This window comes from Chiloscyllium plagiosum, unplaced genomic scaffold, assembly GCF_037043375.1.
Source record: "Chiloscyllium plagiosum isolate Xiang-an unplaced genomic scaffold, Cpla_swu_hap1 HiC_scaffold_15, whole genome shotgun sequence".
NCBI classification, from domain to species: domain Eukaryota; kingdom Metazoa; phylum Chordata; class Chondrichthyes; order Orectolobiformes; family Hemiscylliidae; genus Chiloscyllium; species Chiloscyllium plagiosum.
This window is the reverse complement of record NW_028270153.1, coordinates 68,483,138-68,496,140: the sequence shown is the minus strand read 5'-3', so window position 1 is coordinate 68,496,140 and position 13,003 is coordinate 68,483,138. Positions and strand designations below refer to the sequence as shown.

The window sequence follows — 13,003 nt, the reverse complement described above, 5'->3', positions numbered from 1 at the left end:
ACATTGTGCACATCCCAGTGTGTGGCCAGTACACAAGCAGCTTCCCCTCACTGCTTGAACAAAGCAACAATGTGTACGCAATTTACAATGAGTTTCAGTAATTTGCTTTTTAAAAGTGTAGCTATTTCTTCTATAATCCTTGGTATCAAAACACTTCTTTTCCCAATTCAGTCCGTAATAAAAATTACTGAAATATAAAATATACAGCCTTTACAATTAAAACAAAAGTGATCCCTTAGGGTCAGAGTGAGGATCACAGTTTATTTTTTGATAGATTTGCAAGGCATTTGGATATTGGAAAATTTCAATCGCCAATGAAACCAAACTTAGAGGAGTGGCAAACAATGAGGCTGATGTATATTGACTGCAATAGGATATAGATAGGCTCTCAGAATGGACTTGAAAAATGTGTTGCTGGAACAACACAGCAGGCCAGGCAGCATCCAAGGAGCAGGAGAATCGACGTTTCGGGCATAAACCCTTCTGCTGCCTGGCCTGCTGTGTTTTTCCAGCACCACATTTTTCAACTCTGGTACTCCAGCATCTGCAGTCCTCACTTTTTCCTCTCAGAATGGACTGACAAGTATCAAATTATAATTCAGAGAAGTGTAAGTTGATTGCTAGAAGTAATAGGCAGAGGCAATATAGAATGAACAGCACAATTCTAAAGGGTGCGTAGGGAACAGAGGACTCAGAGCATGCTGCAGACATCTTTAATCTTTACAGGTGGCAGGACATACTGAGAAAGTGGTTAGTAAAACATCTGGGAACTTGGGCTTCATGGGGAGAGGCAATGAGTACAAAAGCAGCTTTTATAAAATGCTGTTTAGATCCCAGCACAGATCCGGTACTGTTCACCACACTTTCGAAGGGATGTGAAGCTCTTTGAGAGGTGCCACAGTAGATTTACCAGAACAGTTCAAGAAACTACAGAATTGCAGAAGGAGGCCATTCGCCCATCATATCTGCACCAGCTCTCCAGCAATTGCAGCCATATTCTAACCTTTACCCTGTAACCCTGCAATGTTGCTCCTTTTCAGAAACCAGACTAGTTCTCTCTTGGATGTCTCAATTTAAACCTGCCTCTGTCACACTCTCAGAGCCACATCCTAACTACTCACTGTATAAGGAAGAATTTTTCTCATAATGTCTTGTGATTTTGAATTTGATAGAGATCAAATTTCCTCTCTACTTATCTTTCACCAAGGAAAAACAACTTAGAGTCACAGAGATCTACAGCACAGAAAAAGGCCCTTTGGCCCATTGCATCCAGATTAGATATGTGGTTAGCACAGCTGCCTCATAGCGCCAGTGACCTGGGTTTGATTCCTGCCTCAGGCAGCTGTCTGTGTGGAGTTTGCACATTCTCCCCGTGTCAGCGTGGGTTTCCTCTGGGTGCTCTGGTTCCTTCCACATTCCAGAAGATGTGGAAGCTAAGTGAATTGGCCATGCTAAATTGCCCGCAGTGTTAGGTGCATTAGTCAGGGTTAAATGTAGGGAAATGAGTCTTCAGAGGGTCAGTGTGGATTTGTTGGGCAGAGGGCCTGTTTCCACACTGTAACTATTATAACCACCTAAGTTTTATAATTCCTCAACCTCATTGAATTGTCATCCCTGATCATTCTTGTAAATGTTTTCTGCAGCCTCTCTGACGCCTTCATATCCTTTGTCAAATGTGATGCCCAGAACTGTACACAATACTCCAGCAGGAATCAAACGACTGGGTAGAGTCTTCATCAGCCTTCATCAGTTTGAGCTATGGTGAGAAATTTGGGGGAAGTTGAGCTAAGCCTTTCAAATGTCAGGAGCAGCACATCATGTTTACCAACTAAATTCCAGGTAGTCAAGACAAGATTCCCACTGGTGAGCAGTGAGAGTTCATGGTGGGATTATGGGTATTAACAAGCATTATGACCCTCATTATTACTTCACCCCACCTCATTAATGCACTGGTTCCCATTCTATCACCCATTGGATACAATTAGACATTAACAATTCCTGACATGAAGGTCAGAGCAGGTACCTGGAAACTCCAGTTTGGAGTCTGACATGAACCACTGTTATCATGCCACAGCTCTGATCCACTTACAGTACACTTCTGAATTACCATGCTGCATTTTGAACAGGCTGCTGCAAGGACACTTAGTTTGCTTGGGCAGACCCCTGCCCCCCAGCTCACGGACTGGACAAACTGTTTCTCAGGGTTGCTGGTTTATTCTCTTAATTCTAGCTCACTTAGTGTACACTAGCATGCTCATGTTGGGTCACACCCTCCAACAACTCACCCTCCCGTCCTGGCACCCTCTCCTGCCACCACAGGAATTGCAAAACCTGCGCCCACACCTCCTCCCTCACCTCTATCCAAGGCCCTAAAGGAGCCTTCCACATCCATCAAAGTTTCACCTGCACATCTACCAATATCATTTATTGTATCCGTTGCTCCCGATGCGGTCTCCTCTACATTGGGGAGACTGGACGCCTTCTCGTACAGCGCTTTAGGGAACATCTCTGGGACACCTGCACCAATCAACCCCACCGCCCCGTGGCCCAACATTTCAACTCCCCCTCCCACTCTGCCGAGGACATGGAGGTTCTGGGCCTTGTCCACCACCACTCCCTCACCACCAGACGCCTGGAGGAAGAACGCCTCATCTTCTACCTGGGAACACTTCAACCCCAGGGCATCAATGTGGACTTCACCAGTTTCCTCATTTCCCTTCCCCCACCTTACCCCAGTTCCAACCTTCCAGCTCAGCACTGTCCCCATGACCTGTCTGACCTGCCAATCTTCCTACCCACCTATCCACTCCATCCTCCTCTCTGACCTATCACCTCCATCCCCTCCTCGCCCTACCCCCATTCACCTATTGTACTCTTTGTTACCTTTCCCCCAGCTCTACCCCCCCATTTATCTCTCCATCCCCGAGACTCCCTGCCTCTATTCCTGATGAAGGGCTTTTGCTCGAAACGTAGATTTTCCTGCTCCTCGGATGCTGCCTGACCTGCTGTGCTTTTCCAGCACCACTCTAATCTAAACTCTGGTTTCCAGCATCTGCAGTCCTCACTTTTGCCTTGTTGATTTCATCCCTGCATTGCCTTGCCTTTTGGTGCTTTAATTACAGCTCAGATACAATTTAAAGACTCATGGTACTTCTGGCTTGCCTTGCAGTTTAGTGCAGTCACACAACCTGGCAGCTTGCCCTCCAGGACTCCAGTCCTTAGTCAAGGGAGTGGACCTCTTGCTTTACAGCAATGAGCTGGGTCAATCTCACGCAGCACTGTGTGCCAGTGGCTTATGCGGCACATCCAATAGGGATTCTATAGGGTTTCTATGACTCTATGATGAAATGCAATAGTTGATAGCCATGTCACAAAGTCAACGGGGAGCGATCATCAGTCAAGTCAAGGGACTCATAGAGTCATCGGGTCAGACAGCATGGAAACAGACCATCCATGCTGAACATAATCCCAAACTAAATTCATCCTGCTGCCTGCTCCTGGCATATATCCCTCCAAACCTGTCCTATTCATGTACTTCTCCAAATGTGTTTTAAACATTGTAAGTTTACCCACATCCACCACTTCCTCAGGAAGTCCTCATGTGAACCAACATCTGTGTAAAAAATTGAGACACCCCTCATTTGGGGATCCTGGTACAGGCAGCCTCCAATATCAGTCCAGGGGATTGGACGTGATCCATTGGCTGTTTGAGGTGATTTGAGGGACAGCCGTCTGTACTTTTATAGTCCAGAGAACTGGCCACGGGCAGTCCTGGGGGGGCTGTTCACTGCTGTAGGATGGAGGATTGGTGACTTAATTTAGGGATTGGAGTCAGAATTCCAGGATGCAAGAGGGATGTTAACACGGAGGGGTAACTCAGTTGTACAAACAGAGGCTTGCACACACAGCTGATTGAGAAAACCGAGCAAATATTTGCAAAAGTGAGAATATATTTGCAATGACAGTAATACGTACATGCTCTCTGAAGATCTTTCTCACTCTCCCACTATTTCTCAGTCCAGTTCTAGTATCCACAGCTGGGGTGGGGGAGCCCACTGGTCTTGACATTTTGGTTGGGTGACCCCAGGGGTATTTGTGTCCACAGGGCCCAGACACCCCGTGACCTTCTCAGCTTGAAGCCCCACAGGGCTGAGGCTGACAGGTGGGGTGGAGTTGGAGGGCTCAGCCACCTCTGGAAGTGTCCTGAGAGGAGATTTCTGGGCAGCATCAATAGTTGGGCTATGGCAATGGTGTCCCGGTATGTCTGCATATACAACAGACACTGAGGCTGCTGGACCTGGCCCTCCATGGTAGTCCCAAACCATGGAAGTCACCAGACAATCACAGGGCAGAGGCAGTATGATAGGAACAGTAAACGTTCGGAATACTGAGTTCAATTCTGGTCTCCTTGCTATAGAAAAGATGTTGTTTAACTTGAAAGGGTGAAGAAAAGGATGTTGCCAGAGTTGGAGCGTTTGAGTTATAGGGAGAAGCTGAGTAGGCTGGGACGATTTTCGGAGGATTGACATTAGAATTTTGTAAAATCGTGGGCGGCATAGATAGGATGAATAGCGAAGACCTTTCCTCCAGGGTGGGGGAGTCCAGAACTAGAGGGGCATAGGTTTAGGGCGAGGGGGGAAAGATTTACAAGGGATCTGAGGGACAATATTTTCACACACAGGGTGGTACGTGTATGGAATGAGCTGCCAGAGGAGGTGGTGGAGGCTGGTACAATTACAACATTTAAACGGCATCTGGATGGGTATACGAATAGGAAGGGATTGGAGTATATGGGCCAAATACTGGCAAATGGGACTAGATTAATTTAGGATATCTGGTGGGTATGGACAACTTGGACTGAAGGGCCTGTTTCCATGCTGTACATCTCTATGACTCTATAAACAAAACACTGAAAGAACTGCATATGCTGAACAAGAGTCCTCTCCCTCTCCCATCACCCAGATATCCTTCACCTACCTTCAATACTCTTTCTTTACCTGAACCCTCTTACTGTCCTTTTACCTGCAATTGACCTGTTCACTGATGAAGGGCTTCTGTCCGAAACATCAATTTTCCTGCTCCTCGGATGCTGCCTGACCTGCTGTGCTTTTCCAGCACCACTCTAATCTTGACTCTGATCTCCAGCATCTGCAGTCCTCACTTTCGCCCTGTTCACTGAGAACTGTCAACATGACATTAGTCAACCTCAATTGCTTTACCCCCTGACCCATTCCAACTTATCTCCCTGTGGAACTGACTGCACTTCATATTCTCAGATCCAACCCTGGCTTTGTAATTATGCCTGATGATAAGGGTAGTGATGTTGTAGTCTAGTGGACTCTGCATTGCAGAGGCTGAGTGCCGACTCTCAGATACGTTCTCGTATTTCCCTTAGACCATGGCTCCGCCATGGAACACCGGGCCGTTGTGTCCACTACAGATTCTAATTTAATTCTATCCAGTGATCTATGCTACCCCACACTCCCGCCCCCACCTCCAAGCTCATAGGCCCCAACCCCACACAACCCACTTCGATCTCCTCTCCAAAATCCACAAACAGGACTACCCAAGCAGATGCATTGTTTCTGCCAGCTCCTGACCCACAGACTTCAGCTCTTCTTATCTCGACTCAATTCTTCTCCCCTTGTTTAGTCCCTTCCCACCTAGAACATAGATCAGTACAACACAGTACAGGCCCTTCGGCCCACGATGTTGTGCCGAGAATTTATCTTAATCTAAGATGAACCAAACCTGCACACCCCTCAATTTACTGCCATCCATGTGCTTGTCCAGCAGTCGCTGAAATGCCCCTAATGTCTCTGACTCTCCTACCACTGCAGTCAATGCATTCCACGCACTCACCACTCTCTGCGTAAAGAACCTACCTCTGACATCTCCCCTTAACCTTCCTTCAATCACCTTAAAATTATGACCCCTTGTGACAGCCATTTCTACCCTGGGGAAAAGTCTCTGGCTATCTACTCTCTCTATGCCTCCCATTACCCTGTCCACCTCTATCAAGTCACCTCTCTTCCTCCTTCTCTCCAGTGTGAAAAGCCCGAGCTCACTCAACCTCTCTTCATAAGACAAGCCCTCCAATCCAGACAGCATCCTGGGTAAATCTCCTCTGCACCCTCTCTAAAGCACCTACATCCTTCCTATAATGAGGTCACCAGAACTGGACACAATATTCCACATGTAGACTCATCAGGGTTTTATAGAGCAGCAGCAAAACTTCGCGGGTCTTAAACTCAATCCCCGTGTTAATGAAAGCCAAAACACCATATGCCTTCTTAACAGCCCTATCAACTTGGGTGGCAACTTTGAGGGATCTACGTACATGGACCCCAAGATCCTACTGTCCCTCCATAGTGTCAAGAATCCTGTCTTTAACCCTGTATTCAGCATTCAAATTCTACCTGCCAAAATGTATCACTTCACATTTATCTCGGTTGGACTCCATCTGCCACTTCTCAGCCCAGCTCTGCATTCTGTCAATATCTTGTTGTAGCCTACAACTGCCCTCCACATGGTCTACAACACCTTCGGCAAATTTACTCACCCATCCTTCCACTTCTTCATCCAAGCCGTTTATAAAAACTATAAAAAGCAGAGGTCCTCTGATGTGATTCTTCTGATGCTTTGGATCAGTTTCAGAATTTGTGGGGTCCAGCGGCCACCTCTTTCCCATGGATGTGCAATCTCTTTATATCCCCATTCCCCCATCAGGATGGTCGCAGGGCTCTCCGCTTCCTCCTGGGAAAAAGGCCTGAATTGTCCCTATCCACCACTACCCTCCTCCACCTGGCCCAACTTGTATTCACTGAACAAGTTCTCTTTTAACTCGTCTCACTTTCTTCAGGTCAAAGGTATGGGCCGTTGGTCCCTGCATGGGCCCCCAGCTTTGCCTGTCTCTTTGTGGGTTGCATGGAACATTCCTTGTTCCAATCTTACTCCAGTCCGGGGGATTGATAATATTACTGGTGCTGCCTCCCTCTTCCATCTAGAATTGGAAAAGTTTATCAATTTCACTTCTAATGTCCACCCTACTCTCACCTTCACCTGGGCAATCTCAGACTCCTTCCCTCCCTTCCTCAACATCTCTGTCTCCATTTCTAGAATAGGCTGGCCACCAATATCTATCACAAACCCACTGAGTCCCGCTGTTACCTTGACCAAAAATCCACACACCCTGCTTCCTGTAAACACTCTATCCCATTCTCCCAGTTCCTCACAACCGTTCCGATAATGGCAACTTCAAAAATGGGGCCTCCAAAATGTCCACTTTCTTCTTCAACCAAAGGATTCTGCAGCACCATAGTTGACCCATCTCCCACACTTTGGCTCACATCCCCTCACCTCCCTTCTACAATAGCGTTAGGATCACCCTTGTCCTCACCTACCATCCCGCCAATATCCACATTCAAAGGATCATTAGCTGCCATTTCTGACATCTTCAGTGAGTTGCCACCATCAGACATATATTCCACTTTCCTTCCTTGTCAGCCTTCTGCAGCGACCATTCCTTCTGGGGCATTCTGGTCCACTCTTCCTTCACTCCCAACAGATCCCCACAGCCCCACTGCAACTTCCCCTCCAACTGCAGAAAGTGCAACACCTGCCAGTTTACTTTCTCCCTCCTTCAGATTCATCTTCCAGGTGAAGCAGTGATTTACCTGCACTTCACTCAATCTAGTCGACTGTATTCGCTGCTGACAAAGTGGTCTCCTCTACACTGGGGGACGGAGTGCAGACTAGATGACTGGTTTGCAGAACACCTACGTTTCATCCACAAAAATGACCCTGAGCTTCCAGTTGCCAGCAACTTTAACTCATCACCATGTTCCCTGATCAGCATCTCTGTCTCAGTGCTCTAGCAAAGCTCATTGCAAGCTGAAAGATCAATACCTCATTTCCTGCTTGAGAACTCTGCAGCCTTCTGGACTCAATATCGAGTTCAACAGTTTTAGGGCCTGAGCACCTCCTTATCCTAACCCCGACACACCAGGCTTTGCTATCACATGGGCTGCTACCAGACATGACCCATTGTCAGCTACGTCTGGTCCTTATTAGCAGCTGACCTTTACCCATTCCTTTGTCCAATTGTTTTTTTCTCTCTTTGGGCTCTATCTCCACTAATCAGTTACCTCTCCCCTTGGAGAAAGTGAGGTCTGCAGATGCTGGAGATCAAAGTTGAAACTTTATTGCTGGAACAGCACAGCAGGTCAGGCAGCATCCAGGGAACAGGAGATTCGACGTTTCGGGCACACGCCCTTCTTCAGGAATGAGCAGAGAGTGTTCAGCAGGAGAAGATAAAAGGTAGGGAGGAGGGACTTGGAGGAGGGGCGTTGGAAATGTGATAGGTGGAAAGAGGTCAAGGTGAGGGTGATAGGTCGGAGTAGGATGGAGGCGGAGAGGTCAAGAAGAAGACTGCAGGTCAGGAAGGCGGTGCCGGGCTGGAGGGATTCGGCTGAGACAAGGTGGGGGGAGGGGGGATGAAGAAACTGGTGAAGTCCAAGTTCATCCCCTGTGGTTGGAGGGTTCCCAGTCGGAAGATAAGACGCTCCTCCTCCGACCATCGCGTTGTTGTGGTTTGGCGGTGGATGAGTCCAATGACCTGCATATCCTCGGTGGAGTGGGAGGGGGAGTTGAAATGCTGTGCTACAGGGTGGTTGGGTTGGTTCGTCCGGGTGGCCCAGAGGTGCTCTCTGAATCGCTCCGCAAGTAGGCGGCCTGTCTCCCCAATATAGAGGAGGCCACACCGGCTGCAGCGGATGCAGTAGATGATGTGGGTGGAGGTGCAGGTGAATCTGTGGCGGATATGGAAGTTTCCTTTGGGGCCTTGGAGAGAAGTGAGGGGGGAGGTGTGGGCGCAAGTGTTGCACCTCCTGCGGTTGCAAGGGAAGGTGCCGGGAGTGGTGGTTGGGTCGGTGGGGGGTGTGGATCTGACAAGGGAGTCGCGGAGGGAGTGGTCTCTACGGAGACTACACCTCCTCCCATCCTGCCCCCTGTAAAAATGCCATCCCATTCTCCCAATTCCTTCGTCTCCACCGCATCTGCTCCCAGGAGGACCAGTTCAAAATACGTACAACACAGATGGCCTCCTTCTTCAAGGACCGCAATTTCCCCCCCAACGTGGTCAACGGTGCCCTCCACCGCATCTCCTCCACTTCCCGCTCCTCCGCCCTAGAGCCCCGCCCCTCCAACCGCCACCAGGACAGAACCCCACTGGTCCTCACCTACCACCCCACCAATCTCCATGTACAGCGCATCATCCGCCGTCACTTCCGCCACCTCCAAACGGACCCCACCACCAAGGATATATTTCCCTCCCCTCCCCTATCAGCTTTCCGTAGAGACCACTCCCTCCGCGACTCCCTTGTCAGATCCACACCCCCCACCGACCCAACCACCACTCCCGGCACCTTCCCTTGCAACCGCAGGAGGTGCAACACTTGCGCCCACACCTCCCCCCTCACTTCTCTCCAAGGCCCCAAAGGAAACTTCCATATCTGCCACAGATTCACCTGCACCTCCACCCACATCATCTACTGCATCCGCTGCAGCCGGTGTGGCCTCCTCTATATTGGGGAGACAGGCCGCCTACTTGCGGAGCGATTCAGAGAGCACCTCTGGGCCTCCCGGACGAACCAACCCAACCAACCTGTGGCACAGCATTTCAACTCCCCCTCCCACTCCACCGAGGATATGCAGGTCATTGGACTCATCCACCGCCAAACCACAACAACCCGACGGTCGGAGGAGGAGCGTCTTATCTTCCGACTGGGAACCCTCCAACCACAGGGGATGAACTTGGACTTCACCAGTTTCTTCATCCCCCCTCCCCCCACCTTGTCTCAGCCGGATCCCTCCAGCCCGGCACTGCCTTCCTGACCTGCAGTCTTCTTCTTGACCTCTCCGCCTCCATCCTACTCCGACCTATCACCCTCACCTTGACCTCTTTCCACCTATCGCATTTCCGACGCCCCTCCCCCAAGTCCCTCCTCCCTACCTTTTATCTTCTCCTGCTGAACACTCTCTGCTCATTCCTGAAGAAGGGCCTGTGCCCGAAACGTCGAATCTCCTGTTCCCTGGATGCTGCCTGACCTGCTGCGCTGTTCCAGCAATAAAGTTTCAACCTCTCCCCCTTCCCCATCCCATCTCCTGCAGAGATACCAACCTTTTCTGAGCCACAACCAGTTCTGAAGAAGTGTCACAGGACCCGGAAATGTTAGCTCCACTTTCTCTCTTACATCGGACAGACAGGCAGGAAACTAGCCACCAGGATACATGAGCACCAACCAGGCACCAAAAGACATGACCAACTATCACTGGTATTTGTACACACAGACGACGAGGGACACCAGTTTATCCAACCTGGGACAGGCTAAACAAAGACACGCGGGGGAATTCCTGGAGGCCTGGCATTCAAACCGGAACAAACAGATCGATTTGGACCCCATTTAGCAAACTCTCAGAAACAGAACTGATGTTACTGACCACACAAACCAAGACACATAAATAGCAGGACAGAACACTAACACTTCGCCAGAGGGTTACTGATGATGTTACCTAGCATAGTAACAGAATGTCTGAGAGCAAACCCACCAGCTCAGTGAGCAAGCTTACAACCTCTGTACAAATGTTGTCAAACCTGCCATGATAAGAAGAGTGTTGATGGACACCTGCAGCCTTTGAGCTAGTTTTCCTGGTGCTCCTGTAAACCTGTCTGCTGTTCCTCTGTCTGTGTATTTTAGTCAAACTTTGAATTGCCGACACCATGGAGTTGTCTCCTGCCTGGTGCTGAGCAGGTGCCTGGTCTCAGGCTGTGCTCTGAGTGCCCAACGTCCTGGGACCTTCCTTGCTCGACAAGCTGAGGAGGGCTGGCAGTGAAGAGCTCACCAATAGGTGCTTCCAAGTCTAATTGCGATAAAAGCCCCTCCCCAGGTGTCAGTGTCTGAGCTGGTGAAAGGTGTAGGAGGCAGCTGGCTGGGGCTTCCTCTGAGGAATCTGTGCTGTCTTCCTTGGAGGGAGAGGAGGGATGATCTTGCTGGCCAGGTCTCCCAATGGTGGAGACCAGAAACATCCTTCTGGGTGACTGGAGAAAACAAGAGGCAGAATGTATCGTGACTAAAGGGTAACAATGTTAACATGTTAGAATGGGGAATGGGAGAGTAGCATGTCAATAAATAATGCTTCTTATCTGAGTGCTGGGACCTGGAGGTTTCAGCATCCCTGCAGGAGCAGACCCAATCTTTACCAGGCAGGGTGAGGAACCTCTCCTCATGGAGTAAGAAGACTGATATTGGACACTAAACCCACCCACCTGACTCTCTTGGTCCTCTTAAGGTCTGTTTTCTCCTGGAATGAGAAAAAGGGAGGGATTGAGTGAATGAAAGTGGGTAGGCACATGCTGGTGCAGGTAGGTGAAAGGTAGTGAAGAGGGCTGCAGGATAAATGATGTGGGAGCTTGTGAGGGGACAGCAAGTAGGAAAAACATTACAGGAATTAATGAAAGTGGTGGAGCACGAGTCTTGGGCGGAGGTGGACACATTTGCAGAGATAGTGTGTGTGAAGTATCAGAGAGAAGAGTGTGACTCTTAACCCACATTACTAGGCATTTATTTCGACCATGTAATCCACAGAGACATGGGTGGCAACTTCAGACCAGCCTGCCAGGTGGTGTGGCCACTTCTGCCAGACCTGAGGGTAGAGAACATCCTTCTCCACACCACCCTGTCAACCAGACCTGCTGGTGCCACACCACAAAGCAGGGGGCCAATTTCCCCTTCTCAGCCAAAAGGGCAGCCTCCAGACTGACAGCACTTGACCAGGTGCACAACAGCCTTTTAAACATGGCACTGGTGCCAAGGAAGCTGGGATAGATGGGAGTACTTCTGACAAAAGTATGTAGGAAAATCAGGCTAACATCAGACGAAAGGAGCACCTTAGGCATGGGGTAGATAGTTAATGAGACGATAGTTAATGTGATAATTGCATGAGAAATCTGACTAGGCTCCACAGAGGGAAACTCTCCATGAAACCTTTTGAAAATGACACTTTATCACAATATTGTAAGATGCAGCTGTGTCTTATACAAGTTTAGTATAATCTCCTTCTCTTGTAATCTATGGCACTGTTTAATATAGCCTAGGACACTGTCTACTTTATGAATTGCTGTCTCAACCTGACCTGCCACCTACATATACACTCAGGGTCCCTTTGCTCCTGCAGCCCCCAGAGAAGTATTTGGTATGTTCCTGCCAAAGTTCATCACCTCACACTTCTATGCATTGAAATCCATCTGCCGTCTCTCCACCCACTCAATGAGATTAAAGACAATGGTTTCAGTCTTCCCAATATTTAATAGAAGGAACGTTCTCCTCATTTTTGCAGGATTCCTTGTTAATATCAAGGATTCCAGAGGGATAGAGACTGCAGTATGGTTAAGGACATCACAGGAAATAGAACATAGAACATAGAACATAGAAGAATACAGCGCAGTACAGGCCCTTCGGCCCTCGATGTTGCGCCGATCCAAGCCCACCTAACCTACACTAGCCCACTATCCTCCATATGCCTATCCAATGCCCGCTTAAATGCCCATAATGAGGGAGAGTCCACCACTGCTACTGGCAGGGCATTCCATGAACTCACGACTCGCTGAGTAAAGAACCTACCCCTAACATCTGTCCTATACCTACCACCCCTTAATTTAAAGCTATGCCCCCTTGTAATAGGCTGCACTATGCCAATATGTAGCACAATAAAAAGAAATAAAGAGAAAAATAGCTTTTTATTAGAATCCCAACAGTGCAGAAAGAGGCCACTTGGCCTATGGGGTCTGCACCAACCCTCTGAAGAACATCCCACTCTGACCTTGTAATCCCTTGTTGTGTGTGTGTGTGTGTGTGTGTGTGTGTGTGTGTGTGTGTGTGTGTGTGTGTGTGTGTGTGTGTGTGTGTGTGTGTGTGTGTGTGTGTGTGTGTGTGTGTGTGTGTGT

General features: G+C 48.9%; 1 protein-coding gene across 3 annotated transcripts in view; it reads left to right on the top strand.

Annotated features, from left to right (window-relative positions):
* LOC122559935 (uncharacterized) overlaps positions 1–13,003 on the top strand; it is a 232,077-nt gene that overhangs the window by 53,275 nt on the left and 165,799 nt on the right. The window lies entirely within an intron of this gene.